The sequence below is a fragment of the Vanessa cardui genome, chromosome W (genome assembly GCF_905220365.1).
Source record: "Vanessa cardui chromosome W, ilVanCard2.1, whole genome shotgun sequence".
Classification (NCBI taxonomy): domain Eukaryota; kingdom Metazoa; phylum Arthropoda; class Insecta; order Lepidoptera; family Nymphalidae; genus Vanessa; species Vanessa cardui.
The window spans coordinates 8,513,611-8,535,976 of NC_061153.1; the positions used below are offsets into that span (position 1 = coordinate 8,513,611).

General features: G+C 39.7%; 1 pseudogene; it reads left to right on the plus strand.

Annotated features, from left to right (window-relative positions):
* The first annotated feature begins 7,109 nt into the window (after nucleotides 1-7,109).
* On the plus strand, nucleotides 7,110-13,390 carry LOC124542392 (annotated as a pseudogene).
* Nucleotides 13,391-22,366: the final 8,976 nt, after the last annotated feature.

Consider the following 22,366-nt stretch of genomic DNA (forward strand, 5'->3'; position numbering starts at 1 on the left):
TCTAAATGAGTTCGCGAAAAAGGTAACTGTCCCATTGTAGGTTGTACATTTTGACATTTATATTTAAAACATTTGATACATTCCCTTGCTACCCTTTTCGATAAGTTTCTGCCTCCTAAAGGCCAATGTAATTGTCTAAAATTTGCTAAAAGTAATTGAGGTCCAGCATGTAACAAGTCTAAGTGATATTTGTAAAATATAATTTTAGTAATATGATGTTTAAAACACAGTCAAATGGGATATTTCACACTGTAGTCATAGGGAGAAGTATCTAGTCTACCACCTACACGAATTATGCTATCTGAATCAATAAATGGACTTAATGACGTTAATCTATTTTTCCGTGGTAGAGATTTCCCTAATTTTAATAAATTGTATTCCTCAGGAAACATCTCTGAGAATTTACAATTATAATTTTAAATGAATTATTTAGTTCTTCAATAGAAATACAACCCTTCTGTTTATTATTCTTAGTTCTTAAGTTGTATATAAACCTTAATATGTAGGCAATAATTCTTTGTAAATAATTAAATTTCGAATATTTATGAATTAAAGATTTTATGATTGATTAATGATTTCTACATGATTTGAATGAGTGTTTGATGTGTTGTGAATCTGTTTTATGAATGATTGGTGATGGATGAATGACTGATGATGAATGATTGGCTGAATGAATGAATGACACTACTTCTGGTAGATCCTGTTTCTCTACTTTGTTAGGCATTTTTGGCCATTCATTTTTATCTTTTAATAAAAATGTAGGCCCTGACCACCATAAAGAACACTCGCTGATTAGGTCAGCCTTCAGCCCACGAGAAACAAAATCCGCCGGGTTATCCTTAGACGGCACATAGCCCCAAGTATGCCCTGCAGTGGCCTCTTGTATTTCATAAATACGATTTCGTACAAAAGGCTTTAAAAGGTTTGGTGACATAGACAACCAGTTCAACACTATTGTTGAATCGCACCAAAACTTACAACTACTAACAGGTAAAGTAAGACAGCTTAAAACCTTAGTACACAGTCTCGATCCCAGCAAAGCACCGCAAAGCTCCAGTCTCGGGATTGTTGTAGGCTTTATTGGCGCTACACGATTTTTGGAAACCAGCAATTGGACTTTGATAGACCCGTTTTTATCCGTTGATCGAACATAGACACATGCGCCGTAAGCTTTTTCGGAAGCATCTGTGAAAATGTGAATTTCATTAATAACAGAGCCATTACATAGCGCCCACCTTGAAATATTTATTGAATTTAAACACGGAAGAGTGTTCTCGAATGATCGCCATGATTTTTTTTATATCAGGCGATATTTGATCATCCCAGTCGGTTTTAGTCATCCATAATTTCTGCATAATCATCTTGGCTTCGACCACACAGGGACCGACGAGACCAAGAGGATCAAAAATTTGGCTGATTGTCGATAATATGGTCTATGACGCTTTGTAATAACCTTTTTATAAAGCAGAGGGATGAGGACTGAGCCTTGCGGAAGACCTTTCCAGACGAATCAGGGGGGCAGAACGCAATTTTGGTGTTAAACAGAAATTGATCTACAAAAAAGCAGATTGCATATGAAATGAGTAATCCTCGGAGGGATACTCAGCTGTTGCAATTTTTGCCTGAGTACCGGAAGAAGAACATTATCATATGCAGAAGTAACATCAAGAAAACCACCCACAAGGTACTCTCCGTTAGAAAAGGCTATTCGAATGTCTGTCGTGAGAATGCTGAAACTATCGAGAGTACTCAAACCCTTTCGGAAGCCAAATTGAGAAGGCGAGAGAATATTCCTGCTTTCCATTATCCATTCCAAACGGTTTTTCAGGAGATGTTCAGTCACTTTTACTAATGTAGATGATAAAGCAATGGGTCTATAAGAACTTGGGTCCAATGACTTTTTTCCAGGTTTGAGAATGGGGATGATAATTTGGGACTTCCAAGATTTCAGGACGATTCCTGCTGAGAAAAAAGCATTAATTAAGTTCAGATAGACGCATTTAGCTTTATCACTAAGGTTGATTATAAAAGAGTAGGGCACGCCATCTTCCCCGGGTGACGAATCCTTAAGTCCCTTTAAAGCTGTATGGAGCTCTGACAGAATAAATGGGCTATCCATATCATTCAATGCAGATGTTAGTTGCCACGTTAAAAAGCTACCCTGGCATTGTACAAAAGGAGGTGCAAGCTTGGCAGCAAAATCATTCAGCACATGACATCACATGGAGGGATTATTGGCATTTGGATTTTCTGAGTTAAGGGAACGACGAATTTTTTTAAGATTTGTCCCAACTTGAAAAATTGAGGTGGAGACCGAGGATTGAGGGATTCACAGAAGTTGGTCCAACTCTGCTTTTTCTTTTTGGAAAAAAATCTTTTAACTTTGGCATCAATACGCTGATATTTCATGAAATTTTGTGGAGTCATAGAGACTGTGTATGACTCTTCGGCTTCAGATCTCTGTTGGACCATGACATTACATTCCTCATCCCAACAAGGAGGGGAAAGCAAAGTCTTTTTATTAACATTTTTTAAGGGAAAATGGGTATCAGCGGGACATGATTGCATTAAGAAAAAGTTCATAGTAGGCAAAAATATTTTCATCGTTCACAAAGTCAGGGAAGGAGTCTAGCATGGCATCAACAGAGTTAGAGTATGCTAACCAATTAACGTTGTTGAGTCTATATTTAAGATGATTTGATGAGTGTGAAGGATCTGTTATTAAGTGACAGAAGGATAGGGAAATGGTCACTTCCAAATGATGATGGGAGGATATTCCAAGATATTTGTGAGGATAGGGAGGGATATGATAGGGTTAGATCAACAGCGGAATGAGGATTCTGATTTGGGTAGACTCTACGAGTCGGCAAGCCATCGTTAAGAATGCATAAATTGATATCCTCAGCAATGTCCACCAACACAGGAGCAAATCCATCACAGTAATAGGAGCCCCATAATGTATGGTGGGAGTTAAAATCCCCCATAACAAGAATAGGGCATGGAAGGGAAGAGAAAATGGAGAGTAATTCCGAAGCAAGAGAAGGATTAGGATGAGGAATGTAAAGTGATAAAAAGGAAATATTGAAGGCCTTTATAGCCACGGCATTGATATGCTGGCTAAAAGGAGGAAGAGGAATTTGGGAGAAAGGGATAGAGTGCCTGATCAGGATGGCACAACCTGCATACCCGTCACTTCCGACATCCCTAAAACAGGAGAAACCCGGAATCCGGAAACGGGAACCGGGGATCAACCATGTCTCAGAGAGGGCAACAATGACAGGTTTATGAGAATTAATAAGAGAGAGGAGGTCAGGTTTCTTATGACGGACAATCTTACAGTTCCATTGAAGGAATCTGATTGGGGCCATTTTTTATTATATTGAAGAGTTGAGTTAGATCATTAGCAACGTTGGACGGTAGAGGAATTTCATTACATGTACTTAGAATGCTTAGGAGAGTTTTAATTCATAATTCTACTAAGTTGGGATTGTTATTAGGAGGGGAGGGGTTACCAACATTCAGAGCACAACCATTTGGAGATGAGGAGGAGCAATTACCAACTATGGATTGGTGGCATGTTTATCGTACCCCTTTCCTAGAGGAACTCTAGGGGGAGGAGAATGGAAGACAGTCTGTCTATATGATCTATCAGGAGTAGATGTGGATTTAGATAGAGGGCTAGAGGGAGAACTAGGGCTTGGCGGAGTGTACATAGGAGGGGAGAACATCTCTTTTGCAATCTCAGCGTAGGATCTGCGGACGTTTGGGAAGCGAGAGGCTGCCTCCATGTAAGAGATGTTATCTTGGGACATAAAAATGTTTATTGATTGCTGCCGTGAGTACTCTGGACAATCTTTATCCGTGACAAAGTGTTTACCAGAACAGTGGAGGCATGTAGAGTTTTTCTTATTAACCTCACACAAGTCACCTGTATGAGATTGAGAGCATTTAAAACATCTGGGCGTGGATCTACACTGTGTCTTGATGTGGCCATAACGGCAACAGTTCAAGCAAATGATAGTAGGAAGATTATAGGTTTCCACAGGAAGGGAGGTATGGAAGGAATAAATTTTATTAGGGAGAATTTGACCCTTAAAAGTTATCACAACTGACTGAGTTGGGATCCAGGACACAACTCCTTCATTGACAGTTTTACGGTTTAATCGCCTCAATTTTATTATTTCCCCACAACCGTGAGGAAGTTCAATAGATTCTATAAGGTCCTCGATATACCAGTCAACCGGAACGCCCTTGACTAGACCCATTCGTGTAATATTATAAGTCGGTAATGTTGCTTTATATTTACACAAATCTAAATCAGGGTTTTTTAAGAAATTGTTAGCCGATTGAGCAGTGGAAAACTGGACTTCAATTTTATTACGACCTACATTTTTGAACCCATCATTAAACATAGAGCCAATTTTGTGCTTGTGTAAGAATTGTCCTAATTTAATAGCACGTATTGAGTTACCTGCGGCTGGGTCAGCGACTTCTCGGGAGACATGGACAATGAAGGGGCCCTTACCGTCATGAGCGTAACATTTAGGACCATCGGTAAAAGCGGGATTGACATACACAGTCTGGATAGAAGGATTTGCAGTGGTAGGATGAATGACTGTTTTTTAGAGGAGGGGTCGGGAGAAACAGAGGACTTATTCCCAGAACGTTTACGACCCGAGGATTTAGTCACTTCAATAGGTGTTTCAAAACCTCCGGGATCGGGAGGTTCAGGAGGGGGATCAACATCCATTTTTAACTACTGTAACTTACCAACTAATATATGATAACAATAACAGTAAATTAACACTTACCGTAACCTAATAACACAAAATGATTATTATAACACAGATATCTCACTAACACGTGTGTCAACCAAAGCTAATGCAAGCGAAAAACACTCACACTACAGATTGTGCCCACAACTTCTATTAATGACAGCTGTCACGATCTGGACTCTAGTGTTTTGTCAATTTTAAATACGTTTGTATGACTGTTTTTTTATTTTTAACTAATTTATTTATTTTTGTTTTTTTCTCTTTTTTATTATTTGTTCTGTAATACATAAATTTAATTTTATAATTTTTTTTTATATAAAGAAATGTCTGTAATAATTTCTGTTTTGTTAATATGTTGTATTCCAGTTATATATTTTCATTGTGAAATTAATTTAGTGTTACTTTTCACTACCAGTTTGTTGTGTGACTTATTCTATATTTATGTTATTTTTAGTATATTAGGTTATAATTTTTTTTCCGTTTTGTGTAGCCGTTAGTACTTTAATGTTAATACACTGTTTCCATGCTTTTTTTGTGTTATATCAGTGGTAAGCAGATTATGTATATAATTATGATTTAAAATTATTATTCTTTAGTTTTTAGCTTTATTAGTTATTACTTATTAGTTTTATCAATTCCATAATCTTTCAACAGCTGGCGGGTAAGACGGAACTATTATATATTTGCAATTTGTATATTGAAATATTGCATTTATTAAATATATTTATATACTTATTTTATTTTAATTCACTATATTCTTATTTATTTATTAAGTTCATGTTCAAGACGACAATGATATTTATCTTTCTCTGTCTTCTGATTTAGCCATTAGCGACGACAGCTTTCAAAGTAATCCTTCTCTCTATGAATCCCTATTAAATCTTTTTACAGACGTACCTAAAAACTTTAACATTGTTCATATTAGCGCTCAGAGTATTCTTGCTCACTATTCTGACCTTCTCACATCGTTTGATAACAAAAACCTCCATGCTATACTTGTTTCTGAATCATGGCTTAAGCCATGTTTGTCTTCTGAGTTATATTCTTTACCGGATTTCCATTTAATTCGAAATGACCGTGTCAATAGAACTGGTGAAGGTGTTGCCATGTACCTGCGATCCCTACATTCCTTTTAAAATTATCAGCATGTCAGCACCTCAGACTGGTCCTTCCACGGAACATCTTTTTATTGAGTTAACCTTTTGCCCGTTGTAAACTTCTACTATGTGTTTTTTATAATCCTTGCCTATCAATCGACTACTTCTCCTCATTAGAATACCTTCTTGAAAAATTTACTCCTCAATATAAACACACTATATTGATGGGTGACTTTAATACTTGTCTGATCAAGAATGACTATAGATCCGTGAGACTCAATTCCTTAATATCTTCATCTAACTTGCACATTCTTCCTCTCTCTGCAACACATTCCTTTCCGAATTCCAATCCCTCACTCCTTGACTTAATTAAAATACTACAACATCGTAAGAACATAGCCCAAGCAAAATATAAGTTGAACCCTACAGACAGAAACCGCGAGAAATATAGAAATATTCGGAATAGCTGCAACATGCAATGTAGAGATAACAACGACGCTATATTCATTAGTCCTTAATCGACCTGTGTGTGTAAAAGTGTGGAAATTTCTTGAAACACTTGGAATTGGGAAAGCACGTCAAGAACTAAATTTAAATAATCTGGATATAAACCAACTTAACCAGCATACCTTATATCAGAAGACGAGAAATGCTGGTTGGTTGGTTGGATGGTACGATAAAAACTAGCACTATTAGAAATATTTCAACGTCTTCTACTCCCAATATACCTTCTTTCTCTTTTAGTCAGTTTACTGTATGTGATGTTAAGAAGAACATTTTAGTCATCAACTCTGATGTCATGGGTTCAGATTGCATTAGCCGTAAAATGATTCTTCCTATTATTGATCTAGTAGCCCCTATCCTTACATCTATCTACAACTTGGCGATAGAATCATTTCCTACGATCTGGAAAGATGCTCAAATAATCCCTGTACCTAAAAAGTCCAACCCGAATAGTTACTCCGAATTACGTCCTATATCAGGGATGTAAGGGATGTAAGGGGGCGCAAACTACACCTTAGTGCCCCAAGCCAACCTCACCTGCCCGTGGTGCATCCTGCCGACCAGCAAATGAGGCTTTGGCGACCGACTGATGGCGGTATAACCATCAAATAAAATAGGCGTAGCTTAATACCACAGGCCGGTGAGGGGCAGCAGCGTCACCGGTGCGAGAAGCTACGTCCTGCGATCGCCAACCCGCCTGCCCAGCGTGGCGATTATGGGCAATATCCTCCACATGCAGCACACACGCAAGCCACGGCCCCCAGTTCCCGGCAGCCCCGCTATTCCTCGTCATGGTGGCGACGATGGTAACGGCGGGACGGGGGGTGCTAAGAATCACCGGGCTATGGGAGGCCACCACAACCGACTAACCCTTGCGACGTACAACGGACGCACGCTACGACTTGACTCGCATCTAGCGCAACTTGAGATAGAACTTGGGAAAATTAGGTGGCACATATTAGGGCTATGTGAAGTCCGTAGAGAGGGAGAGGACACCGTAACCCTCGAATCGGGCCACCTAATGTACTTCCGAGAGGGAGACCACCAATCCCAAGGTGGCGTTGGGTTTCTGGTAAATAAGTCCCTAGTTGACAACGTTGTGGAAATCTCCAGTGTGTCGAACAGGGTAGCGTACCTAATTATAAAGCTCACCGAGAGGTACAGCCTCAAGGTGGTGCAAACGTACGCACCGACCTCGACACACTCGGACGATGAAGTGGAAGAATTATTCGATGACATATCGAGGGCCCTCCACGTCACCACGAAAACCCACTACAACGTTGTCATGGGGGTCTTTAACGCTAAAGTCGCTGCAGTTCTGTACTCCGAATCGGTAGTAGGACCCCATGGATTTGGAAGCAGGAATCATAGGGGGCAATGCTTGTCCACTTCCTCGAACGGGAGGAGCTCTTCTTGATGAACTCCTTCTTCAAGAAGCAGCCGCAAAGGAAGTTTTTTTTTTATGAAATAGGTGGCAAACGAGCAGGAGGCTCACCTGATGGAAAGTGACTACCACCGCTCATGGACATCTGCAACACCAGGGGGCTTGCAGGTGCGTTGCCGGCCTTTGAGAAAGGAGTAGGCTCTTTTCTTGAAGGTTCCCATGTCGTATCGGTTCGGAAAAACCGCCGGCGAAAGCTGGTTCCACAGAGTGGTTGTGCGAGGCAGAAAATGTCTAAGAAATCGCGCTGTTGTGGATTTTCGGACATCAAGATGGTGCGGGTGAAACTTAGAATTTTGACGAGATGTCCGAAGGTGAAATTCAGCAGCCGGGATTAATCCGAACAATTCCTCGGAACATTCCCCGTGAAAAATTCGGTAGAAGATGCAGAGTGATCCAACATCTCTACGCAAAGCCAAAGGATCAAGGAGATCGGAAAGGGCTTGATCGTCAATAACTCGAGCCGCTCTACGTTGGATGCGGTCAAATGGAAGGAGCTGGTACTGGGGAGCACCCGCCCAGAGGTGAGAGCAGTACTCCATGTGAGGCCGAATTTGCGCCTTGTAAAGTTTTAGGCGATGGGCCGACGTGAAATACTGTCTCGCCTTGCTGAGCACACCGAGCTTCCTTGAAGCCAATTTGGCTTTGCCTTCCAATTGACCGCGGAACTGAACGAGGCTCGAAATATCAACGCCAAGTATTCCGATACTACCTGTAGCGGCTATCGGGATGTTCTCAAATCGTGGAGATACGACAAATGGTGTTTTTTTAGCGGTTAACGCGCAAACTTGCGTCTTTTTGGGGTTGAAATGGACTAAATTTAGTCGGCCCCAGTTCGAGACTTCGTTTAACGAAGACTCGATTTCAGACACAAGTTTGTTCCGGTTTTCTTCGACGTTTTCCCGAGAAATATTAGCGCGGCCGGTGTATAAGGTGTCAACGGTACTGTCGTCTGCATAGCAATGAATGTTCCCGATTTGCAACAAATCATTGATATGCAGAAGAAACAGAGTGGGTGATAGAACGCAGCCTTGTGGAACACCAGCATTGACGAATTTTAAGTCAGAGCATGCACCGTCGACAACGACCTTGATGCTCCGATCTGCCAAAAAGCTGGTAATCCAATTGCATAATTTCCCGAGAAGCCCATAGGAAAGAAGCGCTTCGAAAGAAGCGCTTTGTGCCATACACGATCGAAGGCCTTCGCTATGTCCAAGCTGGCTGCTAATGCCTCCCCCTTGCTCTCAACTGCTTCAGCCCACCTGTGAGTAAGGTAAACTAGAAGATCACCGGCCGACCGACCCCGACGGAAACCGTACTGGCGGTCGCTAATCAGCTGGTTCTCCTCTAGATACCGCAGGAGCTGGCAGTTTATAAGGGACTCCATTATCTTGGAGAGCAAGGAGGTGATGGCTATAGGCCTATAATTGGACGGGTCTGAGCGGTTGCCTTTTTTAGGGATCGGATGCACCAAAGCTGTCTTCCAGAATTCGAAACGACGCCTAATGCGAAGGAATGCCGGAAAAGACTTGTTAAGACCGGTGCCAACTCGGGAGCACATGTCTGTAGTACAATTGGAGGGATGCCATTAGGTCCACTCGACTTGTGAATGTCCAAGGAAAGAAGTGCTTTCCGAACTGCACTTTGCCGAAATTTAACCCCCGGCATCGTCGTATCACACCGCGGGTGGTGACTTTCCTTGGTCATCCAGAGTCGAGTTCGACGCGAAAAGAGACCCTAAAAGATCGGCATTCTCATTCGCGGTATGGGCCAATGACTCACCGTCCCTGTGCAAAGATGGAAAAGAAGGCTGAAGAAATTCCCTAGGACAGCCTTAGCGAGAGACCAGAACGCACGTGTTCCTGATGGGAAGCGCACCAGTCTCTCGCCAATTCTGCCAATGTACTTCGACTTCGCCTCAGCTGTCACGTTTTTGAAGGACCTGGAGGCAGAGTTATATTCCTTTCTGAATGTGCTGGTGTTTGTATCACGAGGCGCCGATGCGTTAGCCCAGTCTTGGTAGCGTTCCCATTTTCGGCGTGAAGCCGTCTTACAGAGGCGACCAAACCAGGGCTGGGACTTGCCACCAATGGGCACTGCAGAATATGGAATGAAAAGTTCCATACCCTGAAGCACCACATCGGCGACAGAGTCAGCAACAACGTTTGGATCATCCATCGAGAAACAAACTCGCCCCCATGGGTAAGATGCAAAGAAGGACCGCATCCCATCCCAATCTGCTGACTTGTAGTGCCACACGCGACGACAGCCCGCGAAACGAGGTCGTGAGTATCGTGTAACTGGCACTGTACTCCGGACGAGACAGTGGTCCGACGAGCCCAGAGGGGGATCGACGACAATCTCATAGCCGTCCGGATGCGAAGTCAGCAGAAGGTCCAACAGGGAAGGTGTATGATCCTCCACGTCCGGTATTCGCGTTGGCGAGGTGACCAGTTGTGTCAAATCATAAGCCAAAGCGAAGTCGAGAACAGATCTACCCGCATGATCAGTGGTGCGTGATCCAAGCCACTCTGTATGATGAGCATTGAAATCGCCCAGAATAATGATCTCTGCGGATGGAGTCTGCTGCAGCACGGAATCTGTAGCCAATTGGACGTGCTCAACCAGTCGGTCGGTTTCGGCATTACCGCTATGGGACCTATAAAGGCACGCGTAGATTCGCGGATGGTCATCGCAGTCTACGCGCAGCCAGATAATTGATAGGTCCTGCCCTTCAAGGCTGCCGAGGCGTCGAGAGCAGATATCATCTCTGACGTAAACGCACACCCCAGCTCGTGGCACAAAAGTATGCTCCAATCTGTACCCGCGGTAAGAGAGAAAAGACGTATCGGCAGGAGAAGATATCTGGGTCTCGGTAAGAAAGAGCAAGGCCGGCTTCGCCGTCTCAAGGTGAAAGTGAACGGCATTCAAGTTGGAGTTGAGTCCCCTTATGTTGCAGAAGTCCACAGCGAGTGTGGTAGGGGTTGCCTTATGATGCCTGTTCCGCTTGCCCCGAACAGTGGCGAGCGCAAAATTGCCCCCCCCCAGAATTCGGAGGGCAGCCTGGGCATCCCTGCTCAGGCGGTGTACGTCCTGAGCATGGATGCCCAGAGAGGGATTCTCCAGCGCAGTCGCTGATGGTACCCTCCTGGGGTAATGTCACCAAATTCTGCACAACCATGTTTTGGGGGGAGAGGGATCGGGCCTCCGGAACTCTCACTTACCGGACGAAACGCGGTAGCATAGCTACCACTTCACGCCGATTTTAAGTGAGAGAGTGGTACTTCCCCGGGCGTGCCGGCCCATTCGACTGCAACCGAGAGGTATGCAGTGTTGCACTACCACTTGAAAAAAATTGGACGTGGCAAAGCCCTGACACTATGACAAAAAATGAGATCGACTTCATAATGACGTACAAGAAGCATTTATTCAGAGTTGTCTCATTGATTAACAGGTTCAATACCGGTAGTGATCACCGACTTCTCCGAGGCTCTCTGAATATCAATTTTAAGGCCGAGCGCGTCCGTCTGATGAAGTCCACGCTTCAACCAAAGCTGCTCCAAACCATTGTTGGATCTGAAACATTCCAGTCAATCCTGGAGAACCGATTCGCTGCTGTGGAAACCATAACTGACGTAAACCAGAACCTCGAAAATGTAGTTCAAATTCTCAGGGAAGAAGGCACGAGATATTGTGGCATGCAACGTAAGGGCAAGAAGTCCAACCTTTCGGAAGAGACTTTAGGGCTCATGAAGAAACGACGTGAAAACCCACCTGTCACTTCGTCAGAGAAACGGCAATTAAACCAAGAGATCAGCAGGCACGTACGGCACGACCTCCGGTGCTCCAATACTCTTGCAATAGAAAGAGCTATTGAGCAGAATCCGGGGTCTAAGGTGTTCGTACCATCTCTTGGAAGGAGCCACCTGACGAAGTTGACCATAGCAAGTGGAGAAGTCGTCTCTTCTAAGCCGGCAGTACTTTCGGAAGTAGAGGACTTCTACGGCCAGTTATACACATCGCATGCATCTCGATCTGATCCCGAAAATGAGGATCCTAGTGCTACATTAACACGCCATTTCTCCGAAGACCTGCCTGAAGTCAGTATTGGCGAAATCGAGACTGCTCTTGGACAGCTTAAAAATGGAAAAGGCCCTGGAGAGGACGGCGTTACCACAGAGCTATTAAAAGCGGGAGGTAAACCGGTACTTAGGGAACTTCAGACGCTTTTTAACTCTGTCCTCTTCGAAGGGAGAACTCCGGAGGCGTGGAGTAGGAGTGTGGTCGTCCTGTTCTTCAAAAAGGAAGACGAAACCCTGCTGAAGAACTATCGTCCCATATCCCTACTGAGCCATGTCTAAAAGCAAGCAAGCTCTTGAAAACATCAAGAGTGATCACGAACCGTCTTGCTCGAAGATTCGACAAATTTCAACCCCCGGAGCAGGCCGGGTTTCGGACCGGATACGGCACCATAGACCACATCCATATAGTGCGGCAGATTATACAGAAGTCCCATGAGTATAATCGGCCCCTGTGTCTTGTATTCGTGGACTATGAGAAGGCCTTTGACCCGGTTGAAATCTGGGCTGTTCTGGAGTCCCTGCAGCGTTGCCAAGTTGATTGGCGATACATCCAAGTGATGAGATGTCTCTACGAAGCTGCCACCATGTCCGTCCGAGTACAGAATCAGCAAACAAATCCCATACCATTGCATGGAGGAGTGAGACAAGGGGACGTTATTTCCCCCAAATTGTTCACAAATGCAATGGAGGATATGTTCAAGACGCTGAACTGGAAAGAACGTGGCATCAACATCAATGGCGAATACATTTCTCACTTGAGATTCGCAGACGACATCGTCATCGTGGCAGAATCGCTGCAGGACCTACAACAAATGCTGAACGAGCTGGCTGATTCTTCTATGTGTATCGGCCTTCGGATAAACTTGGATAAAACCAAGGTCATGTTCAATGAACATGTTCTACCGGAACCGACTACGATACACGGTACCGTCCTCGAAGTTGTTCAAAAATATGTCTACCTCGGGCAGACTTTGCGATTAGGTAGAAACAACCTTGAGGACGAGGTGAATAGAAGAATTCAGCTGGGTTGGGCAGCGTTTGGAAAGTTACGTCGAATCTTATCATCGTCGATCCCACAGTGCCTAAAGACGAAAGCCGAAACGTGGACACTACACGACAAGGCTGGTCCACCAGCTTATAGTCGCTCAGCGTGCTATGGAAAGGGCTATGCTCGGCGTTTCTTTGAGGGATCGCATCAGAAATGAGGTGATACGTCAAAGAACCCAAGTCATCGACATAGCCCACCGTATTAGTAGGCTGAAGTGGCAGTGGGCTGGTCATATTTGTCGCAGAACCGACAACCGTTGGGAAAAACACGTTCTAGAGTGGAGACCGCGTCTCGGCAAACGTAGTGTAGGACGTCCTCAGGCACGGTGGAGTGACGATATACACAAGGCGGCAGGCAGAAGCTGGATGCGAGTAGCCGGAGAAAGACCACAGTGGCGTGCACTGGGAGAGGCCTATGTCCAGCAGTGGACAAAAACGGGCTGATGATGATGAACGTCCTATATCGATTCTTCCTTTCTTATCTAAAGTATTTGAGCGTCTTATATATCAACAAATGACTCCCTTTCTATCCAAAAATAACCTTACGAATCCTTTCCAATCCGGTTTCCGCCGTGGTCGTACGGCTACTGCCCTCGTTCAAATAACGGACGACATCAGACTTGGTATGGACAAACAACTGATTACAGTGCTAGCACTGCTGGATTTCAGTAATGCATTTTGCACTGTAGATTTTGATATTTTACTAGCTATACTACGTTCTCTTAACATATCTCCTAAGGTGACTGACTGGTCTCAGTGTTACTTGCGAGGGCATTGGCAGCGCGTATATACTAGTGGTCGTAGCTTAGACTGGTGTATGCTAAGCGCTGGTGTCCCGCAAGGTGGCGTGTTGTCTCCTCTATTATTTTCTATTCATTTCCTCTATCACTTATCACGTTTCTTGTCTCTACCACTTGTATGCAGATGATCTCCAAATATATTCACCGACTCAATTAAGCGGGCTCTCGGACACCATTGATTTAATAAACAAAGATTTATTGCACATAAGTCAATGGAGTAAATCTTATGGTCTGAGAGTTAATCCCACAAAAACAATCTCTCCTTCTACCGATTCTTGACTATGCCGACACCTGTTATACAAACTTAAGTGAGGAGCAATTAAATAAGCTTGAGCGATTACAAAACCTGTATACGGTTCATATTTGGTTTACGCAAATATGATCATGTTTCCGAATTTCGCCAAAAACTCAAGTAACTCCCTATTCGCCTTCGCAGGAATACTCACTCACAATTTTATCTCTTCTTTATTCTATTCTTATTAATCCAGCGACACCCTTCTATCTTAAAAAGCGTTTCACTCTGCTTAGTGAGACTCATAAGCGTGCTCTTCGCTCTAATGAAAACTTAATTCTCTCCATTCCTTCCCATTCTTCTTCTAACTATTCAAGTCCTTCACTGTAGAAGCTTCTCGACTTTGTAATACATTACCCTTAGTTGTAAGGCGCGCATAGTCATTAGCCGTTTTTACAAGTATGGTTAAGGGCTTTTACTTACCTCATTAGTTCTAAGCAGTCGTTGTTGTTGTTAATTTCTTGTTTAGTTAATATCTCCTATTTTATTATATATACCGGCGGTACCATCCACGGTACCGGCGAGCTCAGCAACTATCCCAAAAGGCAGTAAGGTGCCTTCGTATACTACGAGACCCAAAAGGGTCGTCAAGAAGTAAGGCTCTTCACAATACATAGTTTTATTACATAGATCTTTCATCATTGCTTGCTTTTAAAGTGTATTAGTTTTACACTATTTCACAATAGTTAATTAATTAGTTCAGTTCAGTTCAGTTCAATTCAATATTTCAATTCTTCATTTAGATAGTTAAATAATAGTATTTATGTTTAAACTTCGAAATATATTTTTTATAAAAATACCGCACTTAGTGTTAGGTTTACTGTCACACTAATTGACGCTGACTGTTGACAGTTGACATATTATGACAGATGGTCATATATTATGTAATCATCTAACTACTACAATATTGTCATTTAGTGTTGATATTTAGATAAGGATTTTGTATCTGTCTGTTATAAGAATTTTGTATCTTTATTCATTTATTAATTAGATATTATTTTTATTTTTTGCTTTATAGTCTATTTTGCTAAACAAAGAAAGTGAGCTTATTTTCTTTTAGATAGATATAAATTTTATCTATCTTTGTTCAGTATGGAATTTTATAAAACATTTTTTTTTATTATACATTTTTTTTAGATATATTATTAACTTTTCTTTATGTTTTTGTTTCGTATTTTTGTATACTATGTTTTTTTTTTTTTTAAGAAGTTGTGTGTGGGTTTCCCCTTTGTTTGTTAACAATTACTGTTAAGAATTAATATTATTATTATGTTTTAAAGCTGGTGGGTTGTGAAACACAGTTTTTGAAAACTCCATATTTATTATTATTATTATTATTTTAATTCTGTTTTCTATTATATTTATTTATTTATTAATATTTATACGTTATAAGTATTTTCTTATATATTGTTTTTATTTAATTTAATTATATATTCATTTATATATTACTGTCTCAGTTATGTCTATATCAAATAGTAGTATACAGAGTGACCAGTTTTTGTCCTTTTCGTCCGATGATGACTCGAGTAGCAATGCAAGTTACCACAGTACAAGTTTCGTTCCATTAAATGTAACACTTAATTCTCATTTCTCCACTCTTGGTAAAAATTTTAATGTACTTCATATCAACGCCCAAAGTATTCCGGCTCATTACCCAGACATGCTTGCATCTTTTGAATCAAGAAACATACAAGCAATTTTAATTTCAGAATCTTGGCTTAAGCCTTGTCTGCCCTCCACGTCTTACTCCTTGCCTGGGTTTCATCTCATCCGCAACAACCGTATTGGCAGGGGAGGTGGTGGAGTCGCGATGTATCTCCGCTCATATGTATATTCCTTTCAAAATTTTAAATTCGTCGATTCAGCCCCCTCCTCCTGATGCGGCCGAACATCTGCTTTTAGAAGTCGTGCTATCCCATAGTAAAATCTTGCTCGGTGTTTTTTATAGCCCCTCTCTCCTTATCAACTATTTCTCTGCATTTGAAAGTTTATTAGAGACTCTAACCCCATTATATAGTCAAACTATAATAATGGGTGATTTTAACACCTGTTTACTCAAGAATGACAATCGCTCTAATAAACTCGTGTCTATAATTGAAGCCTGCGATTTACACATTTTACCTCTTTCTGCTACTCACAAACTACCGAACTGTATGCCATCTCTTTTAGACCTTATAATAGTGTCCTCACCTGATCTTGTTTGTAAATATGGCCAGTTGCCTGCAGACTCTTTTTCATACCATGATTTAATTTATCTATCGTATAAAATACGCCCTCCTATGTCCAAACCACGAATACTTCTCCAACGTAATTTTGGTGGAATGGATGTTACCCGTCTTTGTGATGATGCATGTCAAATTGACTGGAATGCTGTTACAGCTGCAGAAAATATTGATTCCAAAGTTGACATCTTTAACGCACTATTAACACAGTTGTACGATATCCATGCACCGATTAAACCGGTAAAAATAAAACACTTACCTGCACCATGGCTAACGGATTCCTTAAAAACTTTAATTGCCAAGAAAAGCTACGCCAAATCACTATACAAATCTGACAAATCCGAAACTAATGCTCGTAAGTATAATAAAATCAGAAATCGCTGCAATACATTGTGTAGGGATTCACAACGACGCCACATTCATAAATCTGTCGAAAACGGCGACACTGCCCGTACATGGAAGTTCCTTGAAACGATAGGAGTTGGAAAATCCTCGAAAAAGTTATCCTTAAATAACATTGATATAGAAAGCTTAAATGCACATTTCTCATCTTCGGGCAACTCTTTAGATATCGTCCAAAAAGCTACTACTTTAAATTCCATATCATCTTTTTCAACTTCTAATTTTCTTCCGTTTACTTTTAATCAATTCACTGAATGTGATGTTAAAAAGAATATACTGTCAAATGCCTCTAATGCCGTCGGTAGTGATTGTATTAGTCGTAATATGATCATACCCATCCTTGACATTATCACTCCTATCATTACCCATATCCTTAATTATTCTATTTCCTCAGGCGACTATCCTTCATCTTGGAAAGATGCTCAAATTATTCCTCTCCCAAAAAAATACAATCCAACAACATACTCTGATTATCGTCCAATTTCTATCTATATCTATCTATAAAATTGGTTTACCAACAATTAAACACATTCCTTACTAAAAACAATCTTCTTGATCCTTTCCAGTCCGGATTTCGCAGTGGTCATAGTACGACTACTGCATTAATAAAAATTACCGATGACATTCGTTTGGGTATGGACAGTAAGCAACTTACAGTATTGAGCTTACTAGATTTTAGTAACGCCTTTAATAACGTTGACTTCGATATATTACTGGAGCTGCTACGTTCTATTAACATATCTCCATCAGTAAATGATTGGTTTCGCAATTACCTGCATGGACGCCGGCATCGGATTAAGGTTGATGATACCTTATCAACTTGGCGTAATATCTGTGCAGGGGTTCCACAAGGAGGCGTGTTGTCACCATTACTCTTTTCTATCTTCATTAATACTATCACTCACAATATATCTTCTCTCTATCACATGTATGCAGACGATGTACAAATCTATACACAGTCAACTCTCGAAGATTTACCGTCTGCCATTGCTCGTATTAATGATGACTTATCTAGAATTTTAAACTGGAGCAATTCTTACGGTATAAAAGTCAATCCAAATAAATACCAGACTATTGTCATTGGCTCGCCAAACTTGGTCTCGAGAGTTGACTGGATTAACTTACCAGCCATTACATTTGACGGAGTCAGAATACCCTACAGTCATAGTATTAAAAATCTGGGAGTGTATTTGGATAGAACGCTATCGTGGTCTTGCCAACTGCAAGAGGTTAGTAGGAAAACTTTTGCAGCTATGATCTCGTTGCGACGACTGCGGTACTTTCTTCCCATTCCTACCAAAATTATGTTGGCTCAATCCCTACTTCTCCCCATTCTTGATTATGCTGATGCATGTTATCTCAACCTAACTGAAGACCAACTTAATAAACTTGAGAGCCTTCAAAACGTCGCCATACGGTTTATATTTGGTTTACGCAAATATGACCATGTATCATCTTAGAATTTCGTCATCAACTCAAGTGGTTACCTATTCGCCTTCGCCGGAATTTACATACTCTTTCGCTTCTGTACTGTGTGTTATTTATGCCGAATTACCTACCTACCTACAAGAAAGATTTAATTATCTGGGGACTTCTAGTAAGTTCCTAAGATCACAACATCATTTAACATTTAGAATTCCATCTCACTGTACAAAATTTTATAAAAAATCTTTCACTGTACAAGCTGTACAATTATGGAATGCATTTCCTCTGTCTATTAAACAAGCAAAAAATCTGTCAATTTTTAAAAAGCTTGTGAAAGACCATTTCCTGGCATTGTCTTATGGTGACAATACTTTTGATATTTGATATAGCATTTTGAATGTATGTATGTATGTATGTATGTATGTATCTAAGTATGTAAGTAAGTATATATTTATATATTTATATATTTTTGTATGAATATGTGTCTGTATATTATATGATAATTATTATTTAATATACATTAAACATTATTACATGTGACACCACCCTTCTCTGAAATCATGACTGTGTGACTAGCGATAAGACCGCCTTATTGTGCATCTACTTTTATTTTGTATATATTTCATTTTTACTGTTAAATTACTGTGTGACTGTGGTGTACAATAAAGTATATTATTATTATCGGAAATTTTGTTTTTCTCAGCCTTTAAGCTGGTGTAAACTACATTCACGGATATAAATGAACCGCTCTCGGACACCGACAGTGAACGGACGTGTTTCATGTTAAGCATCTTAAAATTAATAATCATAATTGAGAACATCCTTGAACATTCGTCCTTATTGTCACGTACTAAGGTTCATACTAGTGAATATAGTAATTAACAGAAAAAGACAGCAATCGTCCGACATATAGATTACGGTCGCCGCACTTGTGAATCGCGAGTGAATAGAACAGTGACGTATATATAGTGTTTGTTCCACGAACAAAGCGTGAGCGATTTCTCGACATTACGTATAATTACTAAGATGTCGCGTTCCCCTACAAGTGCACCAAATGCATATTCGTCTGAAACTGAAACAAACACCTTGACAGAAAATGATGAAGCTAAGATATTAAATATAACTAGAAGACAAAAGCGTCGCTTGAATACCTCCGAAGATAAATCCAAATCTAGCTGTAATAAAAATCTGGAAGAGGATATAAAAACAATGCTTTCTGAATGGAAACAAGACCACGACGCTATGCTTCAAAAACTAAGCAAAGATATTGCTGATGTAAAAGTCCAGAATACTAAAATACAACAGACTAACCAAGAAATTGAAAAAGCCTTCGAATTCCTATCAAAAAAGTATGACGAGTTTGAGACAAGAATTAAATGTTTGGAAGACAAAAATAAAGGAAAGGATACATATATAAAAACACTGGAAGAAAAAATTGAAAATATCGAAAGGTTGCTCAATAAAACCACAGTGGAAATACGAAATGTTCCGAAGACTGAAAGGGAATCGCATCAAGACCTCGAAAATATATTGAAGCAAATATGTAGTTCCTTAAAAATCACAATTCCTACAACAGATATTAAAAACTTATATAGAGTAAATTCGAAAACAAATAATGGGAATATAATACTTCAACTATCTAGTACTATTCAAAAGGACAATATGATTACGGCGAACAAAGCTTATAACAAGCAACACCCAAACAACAAATTAAACACATCAACCATAGGCCTTCCAGGAGAATCAGTGCCAATATATATATCCGAAGTCTTGAGTCAAAAAAACAAAAAACTATATTACTTGACAAGAAAATTCGCCAAGGAACAAGGTATAAAATACTGTTGGATTTCTCGTGGTAAAATTCTAATAAGGAAGAAGGACGGAGAGAAGATTATAAACATAAAAAATGAAGAGCAACTCGAGCTTTCAAAAATTAATAATATTTGACTAAATTGTGTACATTACTTGGTGATCAAAACTACTTTCCAAATATCATATGACAATCACCCCAAAACAATACTCAAACTCTCATATATACATACAACAATACAACTCTCATACTACACTCAACCTTATACAAATAATTTAAACCGAACACAAATAAGCGGAATGTTACAGGTATGTCTTTTAATCTTGTTAATATTTATTATAACTTTGAAATACGCTGTAGTCCCATTTCTTGGACCACGTCCTAATATCATAAAAAACTGTTTACACTATCGCAGTAGAAATTCCATTTCTACCCGAATCCTAACTAATCAAAAAATGAAATTAATACATTTTCTTAAATTTATATTACATAAAATTATTATTATAATAATAATTACCTACTGGGAAATTTTTAAAGACTTTTGCGTAAGATCTATTATTAAAATTCAATACTGACAATATATCTTTACAACTCGACCAAGTGAATAATGTTGGAGGATCCCTCAGCATTTAAATCTTTCATTTGTGAGGACGGTAAAAGAAGTAATTCACTCACATTGCTAACGATTAACATATGTAGCATTAATCATAATTTAGACAAATTATTACTCTTCGTATCTACTTTAGAAGTTAATATAGATATCCTTATCCTAACGGAATGTAGAACTAATACTGACACAATGACTAACCCACCCAACATAAATAATTATAATATGTTTTTTACAAAAAATAAATTAAACCAAAACGATGGAGTAGTTGTATATGTTCGTCAAAGTATTGATTGTAATGCATATGAACCGCATATTCTTGAAGGGAACTGCTTAATCATTACAATAAACAATGACTATTCGATAGTATGTTCCTACAGGCCTCCTTGCTTCCCAAATATAAATATATACTTAAGCTTATTATATGATATATTAATACAGCTACATACTAAAAATATTATATTTACCGGGGATATCAATATCAATTTAATGCCAGATAGTTCTTCCAAATTCGTAGGGGACTACCTGAATTTAATGGCGTTGTTTAACCTAAGACAAGCAATTAATTTACCTACTAGACCTATTTCTAACACATGCTTGGATCATTTTATGATTAAATGTAATAAATACTGCAAAACATTTGTTTTTGAGAAACTTACAGACCATTGTCCTATACTATTATATATTGAGGACACTAAAGTTTGCAGGAATGATTCTATGCGTACGTTAAAAGGCTTAATTACTTAGGAATAGAAGCGGCCATAAAAACACTACAATGGGATAATTATTATAAAATAAAAGATCCAAACGAAGCAGCAAAATTATTGATTTGTGAACTGACAAATATTATTGAGCAGAACACCGTCATTAAGAAACTGTCTAAAAGTAAACAACCGCTAAAACCGTGGATTACAGTAGGTATCATAAGATCGATCAACAAATGTAATAAACTTCACTTAAAATTAAGGAAAAATATGGAAGACCAACAGTTAAAAGAATACTACACTAGATATCGAAATATGTGTCATAAAATATTAAAACATGTAAAAAAGGAATATTATGTAAATAAATTAGAAAAAAACTCTAACAATCTAAAAAAGACTTGGGAAATAATTGAAGATGTTTGCAATTTAGACCCTGGGAATTCCTCAACTATTGACTTATTGAACCTAAAAGAGAGCCCAAGAGCTTCCTTGAATGCAGTAAATTCATTTTTGCGTCAGTAGGGTATGACCTTGCACAAGTTAAGCTAAATAAAATTGGTGACACAGAAATTAATCTAGCCCGCAAAGCAACCACCAGTGTCTGGGGAACCCACACATCAATGTCATTATTTTTAACAAATCCATTTGAGGTAGAGGAAGCAATACTAAATCTAAAATCTAGCAACTCTGTTGGGTCAGACTCAATACCTACAGGAATAATAAAAAAATACAAAAGTTACCTAATTGAACCTATTACTCATTTAGTTAATTTAAGCTTCGAAACCGGGATCTTCCCCACGATATTCAAAACGTCAATTATTTGTCCAATACTAAAAAGCGGAGATAAAAGACTACCCAATAACTACAGGCCTATTGCTCTTCTTTGTGTCATATCTAAGATTATTATTGAAAAAATAGTTAATAAAAAACTAATTGCGTACCTAAATAAAAATAACCTCATTTCACCTAATCAATTCGGATTTCGATCGGGAATTTCGGCGGAAGATGCTGTTTTAAAATTAACTTCGACGATAGTATCAAGCCTGTCAACCTCGAAAGTTTATTTAAATGAGACAATCACAAATACACACACAATCACACATACATACACAAACACACACACACGCATACACACACACCTACACATACATGCACACA